Raw genomic sequence first — 10,791 nt, forward strand, 5'->3', positions numbered from 1 at the left:
ATTCTACCTGATGTTGCAGAAGTTGTTGATTCTACCTGAAGGTGTAGAAGTTGTTGATTCTTCCAAACGGTGCAGAAGTTGTTGATTCTTCCTGACGGTACAGAAGTTGTAGAGTCTTCCTGACGGTGCAGAAGTTATTGATTCTTCCTGACGGTGCAGAAGTTGTTCATTCTCCATGACGATACAGAAGTTGTCGATTTTACCTCACATTGCAGAAGCTGTTGATTCTTCCTGACGGTGTAGAAGTTGTAGAGTCTTCCTGACGGTGCGGAAGTTATTGATTCTTCCTGACGGTGCAAAAGTTGTTTATTCTACCTGACGGTGAAGAAGTTGTTGATTCTTCCTGACGGTGCAGAAGTTGTTCATTCTCCCTGACGATACAGAAGTTGTTGATTCTACCTAAAGGTGCAAAAATTGTTGATTCTTCCTGAAGGTGCAGAAGCTTTTGATTCTTCCTGAAGTTGCAGAAATTGTTGATTCTTCCTAACGATGCTTAAGTTTTTGATTCTACTTGAAGGTGTAGTAGTTGTTGATTCTTCCTAACGGTGCAGAAGTTTTTGATTCTTCCTGATGGTGTGGAATTTGTTGATTCCTCCTGACGGTGCAGAAGTTGTTGATTCTTCCTCAGTTGCAGAAGTTGCTGATTCTACCGGAAGGTGTAGAAGTTGTTGATTCTTCCTGACGGTGCACAAGTTGTTGATTCTTCCTGACGGTGCAGAAGTTGTTCATTCTTCCTGATTATAAAGAAGTTGTTGATTCTACCTAAAGGTGCAGAAATTGTTGATTCTTCCTGAAGGTGCAGAAACTGTTGATTCTTCCTGACGATGCAGAATTTCTTGATTCTACCTGAAGGTGTAGAAGTTGTTGATTCTTCCAAACGGTGCAGAAGTTGTTGATTCTTCCTGACGGTGCAGAAGTTATTGATTCTTCCTGACGGTGCAGAGGTTGTTAATTCTACCTGAAGGTGTAGAAGTTGTTGATTCTTCCTCACATTGCAGAGGTTGTTGATTCTTCGTGACCGTGCAGAAGTTGCTGATTCTACCTCACGTTGCAGAAGTTGTTCATTCTTCCTGAAGTTGCAAAAGTTGTTGATTCTTCGTGACTGTGTAGAAGTTGTTTATTCTTCCTGATGGTGCAGAAGTTGTTGATTCTCCCTGAAGTTGCAGAAGTTGTTGATTCTACCTGAAAGTGTAGAAGTTTTTGATTCTTCCTGAAGTTGCAGAAGTTGTTGATTCTTCGTGACGGTGCAGAAGTTGTTGATTTTACCTCACATTGCAGAAGTTGTTGATTCTTCCTGAAGGTGTAGAAGTTGTTGATTCTTCCTGAAGTTGCAGAACTTGATGATTCTACCTGAAGGTGCAGAAGTTGTTGATTCTTCCTGACGGTGCAGAAGTTGTTGATTCTACCTGACGGTGCAGAAGTTGTTGATTCTTCTTGACGGTGCAGAAGTTGTTGATTCTACCTGACGGTGCAGAAGTTGTTGATTCTTCGTGACGGTGCAGAAGTTGTTGATTCTACCTGACGGTGCAGAAGTTGTTGATTCTTCGTGAAGGTGCAGAAGTTGTTGATTTTACCTCACATTGCAGAAGTTGTTGATTCTTCCTGAAGGTGTAGAAGTTGTTGATTCTTCCTGAAGTTGCAGAACTTGATGATTCTACCTGAAGGTGCAGAAGTTGTTGATTCTTCCTGACGGTGCAGAAGTTGTTGATTCTTCGTGACGGTGCAGAAGTTGTTGATTCTTCCTGAAGTTGCAGAAGTTGTTGATTCTTCGTGACGGTGCAGAAGTTGTTTATTCTGCCTGAAGGTGAAGAAGTTGTTTATTCTACCTGACGGTGCAGAAGTTGTTGATTATACCTGACGTTGCAGAAGTTGTTGATTCTACCTGAAGGTGTAGAAGTTGTTGATTCTTCCAAACGGTGCAGAAGTTGTTGATTCTTCGTGACGGTGCAGAAGTTGTTGATTTTACCTCACGTTGCAGAAGTTGTTCATTCTGCCTGAAGTTGCAGAAGTTGTTGAATCTTCGTGACCGTGTAAAAGTTGTTCATTCTTCCTGACCGTGCAGAAGTTGATGATTCTACCTCACATTGCGGAAGTTGTTGATTCTTCCTGACGGTGCAGAAGTTGTTGAATCTACCTGACGGTGAAGAAGTTGTTGATTCTTCCTGAGGGTGCACAAGTTGTTGATTCTTCCTGACGGTGCAGAAGTTGTTGATTCTACCTGAAAGTGTAGAAGTTTTTGATTCTTCCTGAAGTTGCAGAAATTGTTGATTCTTCCTAACGATGCAGAAGTTTTTGATTCCACCCGGAGGTGTAGAATTTGTTGATTCTTCCTGAAGTTGCAGAAGTTGTTGATTCTTCGTGACCGTGCAGAAGTTGCTGATTCTACGTCACGTTGCAGAAGTTGTTCATTCTTCCTGAAGTTGCAAAAGTTGTTGATTCTTCCTGAAGTTGCAGAACTTGATGATTCTACCTGAAGGTGCAGAAGTTGTTGATTCTTCCTGACGGTGCAGAAGTTGTTGATTCTACCTGACGGTGCAGAAGTTGTTGATTCTACCTGAAGGTGTAGAATTTGTTGATTCTTCCTGAAGTTGCAGAAGTAGTTGATTCTACCTGACGGTGCAGAAGTTGTTGATTCTTCCTTACGGTGCGGAAGTTGTTGATTCTACCTGACGGTGCAGAAGTTGTTGATTCTTCGTGACGGTGCAGAAGTTGTTGATTCTACCTGACGGTGCAGAAGTTGTTGATTCTTCCTGACGGTGCAGAAGTTGTTGATTCTACCTGACGGTGCAGAAGTTGTTGATTCTACCTGACTGTGCAGAAGTTGTTGATTCTTCCTGACGGTGCAGAAGTTGTTGAATCTACCTGACGGTGAAGAAGTTGTTGATTCTTCCTGAGGGTGCACAAGTTGTTGATTCTTCCTGACGGTGCAGAAGTTGTTGATTCTACCTGAAAGTGTAGAAGTTTTTGATTCTTCCTGAAGTTGCAGAAATTGTTGATTCTTCCTAACGATGCAGAAGTTTTTGATTCCACCTGAAGGTGTAGAATTTGTTGATTCTTCCTGAAGTTGCAGAAGTTGTTGATTCTTCGTGACCGTGCAGAAGTTGCTGATTCTACCTCAAGTTGCAGAAGTTGTTCATTCTTCCTGAAGTTGCAAAAGTTGTTGATTCTTCGTGACCGTGTAGAAGTTGTTTATTCTTCCTGATGGTGCAGAAGTTTTTGATTCTCCCTGAAGTTGCAGAAGTTGTTGATTCTACCTGAAAGTGTAGAAGTTTTTGATTCTTCCTGAAGTTGCAGAAGTTGTTGATTCTTCGTGACGGTGCAGAAGTTGTTGATTTTACCTCACATTGCAGAAGTTGTTGATTCTTCCTGAAGGTGTAGAAGTTGTTGATTCTTCCTGACGGTGCAGAAGTTGTTGATTCTTCCTGAAGTTGCAGAACTTGATGATTCTACCTGAAGGTGCAGAAGTTGTTGATTCTTCCTGACGGTGCAGAAGTTGTTGATTCTACCTGACGGTGCAGAAGTTGTTGATTCTACCTGAAGGTGTAGAATTTGTTGATTCTTCCTGAAGTTGCAGAAGTTGTTGATTCTACCTGATGGTGCAGAAGTTGTTGATTCTTCCTGATGGTGCAGAAGTTGTTGATTCTACCTGACGGTGCAGAAGTTGTTGATTCTTCCTGAAGTTGCAGAAGTTGTTGATTCTTCGTGACGGTGCAGAAGTTGTTTATTCTGCCTGAAGGTGAAGAAGTTGTTTATTCTACCTGACGGTGCAGAAGTTGTTGATTATACCTGACGTTGCAGAAGTTGTTGATTCTACCTGAAGGTGTAGAAGTTGTTGATTCTTCCAAACGGTGCAGAAGTTGTTGATTCTTCGTGACGGTGCAGAAGTTGTAGATTCTTCCTGACGGTGCAGAAGTTATTGATTCTTCCTGACGGTGCAGAAGTTGTTCATTCTTCCTGACGGTGCAGAAGTTGGAGATTCTACCTGACGGTGCAGAAGTTATTGATTCTTCCTGACGGTGCAGAAGTTATTGATTCTTCCTGACGGTGCAGAGGTTGTTGATTCTACCTGAAGGTGTAGAATTTGTTGATTCTTCCTGAAGTTGCAGAAGTTGTTGATTCTTCATGACCGTGCAGAAGTTGATGATTCTACCTCACGTTGCAGAAGTTGTTCATTCTGCCTGAAGTTGCAGAAGTTGTTGAATCTTCGTGACCGTGTAGAAGTTGTTCATTCTTCCTGACGGTGCAGAAGTTGTTGATTCTTACTGAAGTTGCAGAAGTTTTTGATTCTACCTGAAAGTGTAGAAGTTGTTGATTCTTCCTGAAGTTGCAGAAGTTGTTTATTCTTCGTGACGGTGCAGAAGTTGTTGATTTTACCTCACATTGCAGAAGTTGTTGATTCTTCCTGACGGTGCAGAAGTTGTTGAATCTACCTGACGGTGAAGAAGTTGTTGATTCTTCCTGAGGGTGCACAAGTTGTTGATTCTTCCTGACGGTGCAGAAGTTGTTGATTCTACCTGAAAGTGTAGAAGTTTTTGATTCTTCCTGAAGTTGCAGAAATTGTTGATTCTTCGTGACCGTGCAGAAGTTGCTGATTCTACCTCACGTTGCAGAAGTTGTTCATTCTTCCTCAAGTTGCAAAAGTTGTTGATTCTTCGTGACCGTGTAGAAGTTGTTTTTTCTTCCTGATGGTGCAGAAGTTGTTGATTCTCCCTGAAGTTGCAGAAGTTGTTGATTCTTCCTGAAGGTGTAGAAGTTGTTGATTCTTCCTGACGGTGCAGAAGTTGTTGATTCTTCCTGAAGTAGCAGAACTTGATGATTCTACCTGAAGGTGCAGAAGTTGTTGATTCTTCCTGACGGTACAGAAGTTGTTGATTCTACCTGACGGTGCAGAAGTTGTTGATTCTTCCTGACGGTGCAGAAGTTGTTGATTCTACCTGACGGTGCAGAAGTTGTTGATTCTACCTGACAGTGCAGAAGTTGTTGATTCTTCGTGACGGTACAGAAGTTGTTGATTCTACCTGACGGTGCAGAAGTTGTTGATTCTTCCTGACGGTGCAGAAGTTGTTGATTCTACCTGACGGTGCAGAAGTTGTTGATTCTACCTGACAGTGCAGAAGTTGTTGATTCTTAGTGACGGTGCAGAAGTTGTTGATTCTTCCTGAAGTTGCAGAAGTTGTTGATTCTTCGTGACTCTGCAGAAGTTGTTTATTCTGCCTGAAGTTGAAGAAGTTGTTTATTCTACCTGACGGTGCAGAAGTTGTTGATTATACCTGACGTTGCAGAAGTTGTTGATTCTACCTGAAGGTGTAGAAGTTGTTGATTCTTCCAAACGGTGCAGAAGTTGTTGATTCTTCGTGACGGTGCAGAAGTTGTTGATTTTACCTCACATTGCAGAAGTTGTTTATTCTACCTGACGGTGAAGAAGTTGTTGATTCTTCCTGAAGGTGCAGAAGTTGTTGATTCTACCTAAAGGTGCAGAAATTGTTGATTCTTCCTGAAGGTGCAGAAGTTTTTGATTCTTCCTGAAGTTGCAGAAGTTGTTGATTCTTCCTGAAGTTGCAGAAGTTGTTGATTCTTCATCACCGTGCAGAAGTTGATGATTCTACCTCACGTTGCAGAAGTTGTTCATTCTGCCTGAAGTTGCAGAAGTTATTGAATCTTCGTGACCGTGTAGAAGTTGTTGATTCTTCCTGACGGTGCAGAAGTTGTTGATTCTTACTGAAGTTGCAGAATTTGTTGATTCTACCTGAAAGTGTAGAAGTTGTTGATTCTTCCTGAAGTTGCAGAAGTTGTTTATTCTTCGTGACGGTGCAGAAGTTGTTGATTTTACCTCACATTGCGGAAGTTGTTGATTCTTCCTGACGGTGCAGAAGTTGCTGATTCTACCTCACGTTGCAGAAGTTGTTCATTCTTCCTGAAGTTGCAGAAGTTGTTGATTCTTCCTGACGGTGCAGAAGTTGTTGATTCTTCCTGAAGTTGCAGAAGTTGTTGATGCTACCTGAAGGTGTAGAATTTTTTGATTCTTCCTGAAGTTGCAGAAGTTGTTGATTCTTCGTGACGGTGCAGAAGTTGTTGATTTTACCTCACATTACAGAAGTTGTTGATTCTTCCTGAAGGTGTAGAAGTTGTTGATTCTTCCTGACGGTGCAGAAGTTGTTGATGCTTCCTGAAGTAGCAGAACTTGATGATTCTACCTGAAGGTGCAGAAGTTGTTGATTCTTCCTGACGGTGCAGAAGTTGTTGATTCTCCCTGACGGTGCAGAAGTTGTTGATTCTTCCTGACGGTACAGAAGTTTTTGATTCTACCTGACGGTGCAGAAGTTGTTGATTCTTCCTGACGGTGCAGAAGTTGTTGATTCTACCTGACGGTGCAGAAGTTGTTGATTCTACCTGACAGTGCAGAAGTTGTTGATTCTTCGTGACGGTGCAGAAGTTGTTGATTCTTCCTGAAGTTGCAGAAGTTGTTGATTCTTCGTGACTGTGCAGAAGTTGTTTATTCTGCCTGAAGGTGAAGAAGTTGTTTATTCTACCTGACGGTGCAGAAGTTGTTGATTATACCTGACGTTGCAGAAGTTGTTGATTCTACCTGAAGCTGTAGAAGTTGTTGATTCTTCCAAACGGTGCAGAAGTTGTTGATTCTTCGTGACGGTGCAGAAGTTGTTGATTTTACCTCACATTGCAGAAGTTGTTGATTCTTCCTGACGGTGTAGAAGTTGTAGATTCTTCCTGACGGTGCAGAAGTTATTGATTCTTCCTGACGGTGCAGAAGTTGTTTATTCTACCTGACGGTGAAGAAGTTGTTGATTCTTCCTGAAGGTGCAGAAGTTGTTGATTCTACCTAAAGGTGCAAAAATTGTTGATTCTTCCTGAAGGTGCAGAAGTTGTTGATTCTTCCTGAAGTTGCAGAAGTTGTTGATTCTTCGTGACGGTGCAGAAGTTGTTGATTTTACCTCACATTGCAGAAGTTGTTGATTCTTCCTGACGGTGTAGAAGTTGTAGATTCTTCCTGACGGTGCAGAAGTTATTGATTCTTCCTGACGGTGCAGAAGTTGTTTATTCTACCTGACGGTGAAGAAGTTGTTGATTCTTCCTGAAGGTGCAGAAGTTGTTGATTCTACCTAAAGGTGCAAAAATTGTTGATTCTTCCTGAAGGTGCAGAAGTTGTTGATTCTTCATGAAGTTGCAGAAGTTTTTGATTCTACCTGAAAGTGTAGAAGTTGTTGATTCTTCCTGAAGTTGCAGAAGTTGTTTATTCTTCGTGACGGTGCAGAAGTTGTTGATTTTACCTCACATTGCGGAAGTTGTTGATTCTTCCTGACGGTGCAGAAGTTGTTGAATCTACCTGACGGTGAAGAAGTTGTTGATTCTTCCTGAGGGTGCACACGTTGTTGATTCTTCCTGACGGTGCAGAAGTTGTTGATTCTACCTGAAAGTGTAGAAGTTTTTGATTCTTCCTGAAGTTGCAGAAATTGTTGATTCTTCCTAACGATGCAGAAGTTTTTGATTCTACCTGAAGGTGTAGAATTTGTTGATTCTTCCTGAAGTTGCAGAAGTTGTTGATTCTTCGTGACCGTGCAGAAGTTGCTGATTCTACCTCACGTTGCAGAAGTTGTTCATTCTTCCTGAAGTTGCAAAAGTTGTTGATTCTTCATGACCGTGTAGAAGTTGTTTATTCTTCCTGATGGTGCAGAAGTTGTTGATTCTCCCTGAAGTTGCAGAAGTTGTTGATTCTACCTGAAAGTGTAGAAGTTGTTGATTCTTCCTGAAGTTGCAGAAGTTGTTGATTCTTCGTGACGGTGCAGAAGTTGTTGATTCTTCCTGACGGTGCAGAAGTTGTTGATTCTACCTGAAAGTGTAGAAGTTTTTGATTCTTCCTGAAGTTGCAGAAATTGTTTATTCTTCCTAACGATGCAGAAGTTTTTGATTCTACCTGAAGGTGTAGAATTTGTTGATTCTTCCTGAAGTTGCAGAAGTTGTTGATTCTTCGTGACGGTGCAGAAGTTGTTGATTTTACCTCACATTGCAGAAGTTGTTGATTCTTCCTGAAGGTGTAGAAGTTGTTGATTCTTCCTGACGGTGCAGAAGTTGTTGATTCTTCCTGAAGTAGCAGAACTTGATGATTCTACCTGAAGGTGCAGAAGTTGTTGATTCTCCCTGACGGTGCAGAAGTTGTTGATTCTTCCTGACGGTACAGAAGTTGTTGATTATACCTGACGTTGCAGAAGTTGTTGATTCTACCTGAAGATGTAGAAGTTGTTGATTCTTCCAAACGGTGCAGAAGTTGTTGATTCTTCGTGACGGTGCAGAAGTTGTTGATTTTACCTCACATTGCAGAAGTTGTTGATTCTTCCTGACGGTGTAGAAGTTGTAGATTCTTCCTGACGGTGCAGAAGTTATTGATTCTTCCTGACGGTGCAGAAGTTGTTGATTCTACCTGACGGTGAAGAAGTTGTTGATTCTTCCTGAAGGTGCAGAAGTTGTTGATTCTACCTAAAGGTGCAAAAATTGTTGATTCTTCCTGAAGGTGCAGAAGTTGTTGATTCTTCCTGAAGTTGCAGAAGTTGTTTATTCTTCGTGACGGTGCAGAAGTTGTTGATTTTACCTCACATTGCAGAAGTTGTTGATTCTTCCTGACGGTGTAGAAGTTGTAGATTCTTCCTGACGGTGCAGAAGTTATTGATTCTTCCTGACGGTGCAGAAGTTGTTTATTCTTCCTGACGGTGCAGAAGTTGTTGATTCTACCTGAAAGTGTAGAAGTTTTTGATTCTTCCTGAAGTTGCAGAAATTGTTGATTCTTCCTAACGATGCAGAAGTTTTTGATTCTACCTGAAGGTGTTGAATTTGTTGATTCTTCCTGAAGTTGCAGAAGTTGTTGATTCTTCGTGACCGTGCAGAAGTTGCTGATTCTACCTCACGTTGCAGAAGTTGTTCATTCTTCCTGAAGTTGCAAAAGTTGTTGATTCTTCATGACCGTGTAGAAGTTGTTTATTCTTCCTGATGGTGCAGAAGTTGTTGATTCTCCCTGAAGTTGCAGAAGTTGTTGATTCTACCTGAAAGTGTAGAAGTTGTTGATTCTTCCTGAAGTTGCAGAAGTTGTTGATTCTTCGTGACGGTGCAGAAGTTGTTGATTCTTCCTGACGGTGCAGAAGTTGTTGATTCTTCCTGAAGTAGCAGAACTTGATGATTCTACCTGAAGGTGCAGAAGTTGTTGATTCTTCCTGACGGTGCAGAAGTTGTTGATTCTCCCTGACGGTGCAGAAGTTGTTGATTCTTCCTGACGGTACAGAAGTTGTTGATTCTACCTGACGGTGCAGAAGTTGTTGATTCTTCCTGACGGTGCAGAAGTTGTTGATTCTACCTGACGGTGCAGAAGTTGTTGATTCTTCCTGACGGTGCAGAAGTTGTTGATTCTACCTGACAGTGCAGAAGTTGTTGATTCTTCGTGACGGTGCAGAAGTTGTTGATTCTTCCTGAAGTTGCAGAAGTTGTTGATTCTTCGTGACTGTGCAGAAGTTGTTTTTTCTGCCTGAAGGTGAAGAAGTTGTTGATTCTACCTGACGGTGCAGAAGTTGTTGATTATACCTGACGTTGCAGAAGTTGTTGATTCTACCTGAAGGTGTAGAAGTTGTTGATTCTTCCAAACGGTGCAGAAGTTGTTGATTCTTCCAAACGGTGCAGAAGTTGTTGATTTTACCTCACATTGCAGAAGTTGTTGATTCTTCCTGACGGTGTAGAAGTTGTAGATTCTTCCTGACGGTGCAGAAGTTATTGATTCTTCCTGACGGTGCAGAAGTTGTTCATTCTACCTGACGGTGAAGAAGTTGTTGATTCTTCCTGACGGTGAAGAAGTTGTTGATTCTACCTAAAGGTGCAAAAATTGTTGATTCTTCCTGAAGGTGCAGAAGTTGTTGATTCTACCTGAAGTTGCAGTAGTTGTTGATTCTTCGTGACGGTGCAGAAATTGTTGATTTTACCTCATATTGCAGAAGTTGTTGATTCTTCCTGACGGTGTAGAAGTTGTAGATTCTTCCTGACGGTGCAGAAGTTATTGATTCTTCCTGACGGTGCAGAAGTTGTTTATTCTACCTGACGGTGAAGAAGTTGTTGATTCTTCCTGAAGGTGCAGAAGTTGTTGATTCTACCTAAAGGTGCAAAAATTGTTGATTCTTCCTGAAGTTGCAGAAACTGTTGATTCTTCCTGACGATGCAGAATTTCTTGATTCTACCTGAAGGTGTAGAAGCTGTTGATGCTTCCAAAAGGTGCAGAAGTTGTTGATTTTACCTCACATTGCGGAAGTTGTTGATTCTTCCTGACGGTGCAGAAGTTGTTGAATCTACCTGACGGTGAAGAAGTTGTTGATTCTTCCTGAGGGTGCACAAGTTGTTGATTCTTCCTGACGGTGCAGAAGTTGTTGATTCTACCTGAAAGTGTAGAAGTTTTTGATTCTTCCTGAAGTTGCAGAAATTGTTGATTCTTCCTAACGATGCAGAAGTTTTTGATTCTACTTGAAGGTGTAGTAGTTGTTGATTCTTCCTAACGGTGCAGAAGTTTTTGATTCTTCCTGATGGTGTAGAATTTGTTGATTCCTCCTGACGGTGCAGAAGTTGTTGATTCTACCTCACGTTGCAGAAGTTGCTGATTCTACCTGAAGGTGTAAAAGTTGTTGATTCTTCCTGACGGTGCACGAGTTGTTGATTCTTCCTGACGGTGCAGAATTTGTTGATTCTACCTGACGGTGCAGAAGTTGTTGAATCTACCTGACGGTGAAGAAGTTGTTGATTATTCCTGAC

Source organism: Telmatherina bonti (assembly GCF_933228915.1).
Source record: "Telmatherina bonti genome assembly, chromosome: 16".
NCBI lineage: Eukaryota > Metazoa > Chordata > Actinopteri > Atheriniformes > Telmatherinidae > Telmatherina > Telmatherina bonti.